Source organism: Myotis davidii, unplaced genomic scaffold, assembly GCF_000327345.1.
Source record: "Myotis davidii unplaced genomic scaffold, ASM32734v1 scaffold1203, whole genome shotgun sequence".
In the NCBI taxonomy this organism is placed as follows: domain Eukaryota; kingdom Metazoa; phylum Chordata; class Mammalia; order Chiroptera; family Vespertilionidae; genus Myotis; species Myotis davidii.
The window spans coordinates 1,055,552-1,056,736 of NW_006294353.1; the positions used below are offsets into that span (position 1 = coordinate 1,055,552).

The 1,185-nt window shown below is 46.7% G+C and overlaps 1 protein-coding gene across 2 annotated transcripts in view; it reads right to left on the reverse strand.

The window, feature by feature from the left end:
* The window catches only part of TPM4 (tropomyosin 4), a 22,967-nt gene that overhangs the window by 11,114 nt on the left and 10,668 nt on the right, over positions 1-1,185 (reverse strand). The window lies entirely within an intron of this gene.

A 1,185-nucleotide genomic window follows, 5' to 3' on the forward strand; every position in this document is an offset into this window, starting at 1 on the left:
GAGGGGGGGGGCAATCAAGGCCAGCCATGCTCAGGAAGGATATTGAATATGTGTGAAAACAGGGCTGAACCAAGGGGAGACATGAAGGCCTCTGAATTGGGGTAGGCTGTAAAAATGAGTGGGAAACCACTCCCCTGCTCCTTTAAACAGCAAAAATATGGAGTCATAGAACGAGGCCTGAGTTGCTCCAAAACAGAACCAGGCATCTTTTCTCAGCTCCAGGGTTCTAGCAGCAAATGACGGGGAAACTCCCACAAGTGTTTCTGATGGCAGCCTCTTCTGAAACACCAGTTTGGAGAATCTATTAAAAACCACTAATGAATTATTTTAAGAAATGTCACCCACTCCTTCCAATGAGTGCTTTTTATCATTTTTAAATTAGGTGAATCTTAACTCCTTCAGCACCTGGGGCAGGAGTTGAATTCCCCCCGTTTTTTGGTACAGTCATAAAATTGTGCAACCAACACCACTACCTCCAGAATATTTTTGGCACCCCAACAAGAAATCCCATACCAATTAGCAGTTAGGAATTGATGTTTAAGCTCATATAGAGTGCTTGATTTAGAAGCTGTCTTTTTTTTTTTTTTTTTTTTTTAATTTTATTCATTTCAAACGGGACGGATCCAGCCTGCGGGCCGTAGTTTGTCCACGGCTGCTGTAGGCACTGAGCCACACCAGCGAGGGCATGTAGGGTTGTTTTTCTAGTTTCTGTGAGAAATGCCACTGGGATGGAGGACTCAGCAGTGAGGCCAGAGTGGGCTTAAGATTTATCTCGTGGAGTGACAGAGGATAAAGGCAGCAAAGGAGAGGAATGCACAAGAACTCCGGGATCAAAAGGTGTTGGCTCGCTTTGCCAGTTTGTAGCCATGTGCATTAGGCTGGTTGCTTCACGGCTCTGAGCCTCCCTATCCTATCCCTTCCCTGTCTTGCTTCCTCACACAGCTGCAAGGACTGTCAATGAAGGGCAAGGCGTCGTACCTGTCCTGTGGTTAAGTCCCACCGAAGGGCAGCTTTACGGCCAGGATTTCATCTCATTTAATCCTCGAGTATCCCACCCATTTTACAGATGGAAAACAGAGAGGCCCGACTAAGTGACAGTTCTGGTTAATGTCACAGAATTGGGAAGGAATGGCCTCTTGGGCACCAGTCCAGGGTTCTTCCTTGCTCCCTGAACCTTGAAGTCCT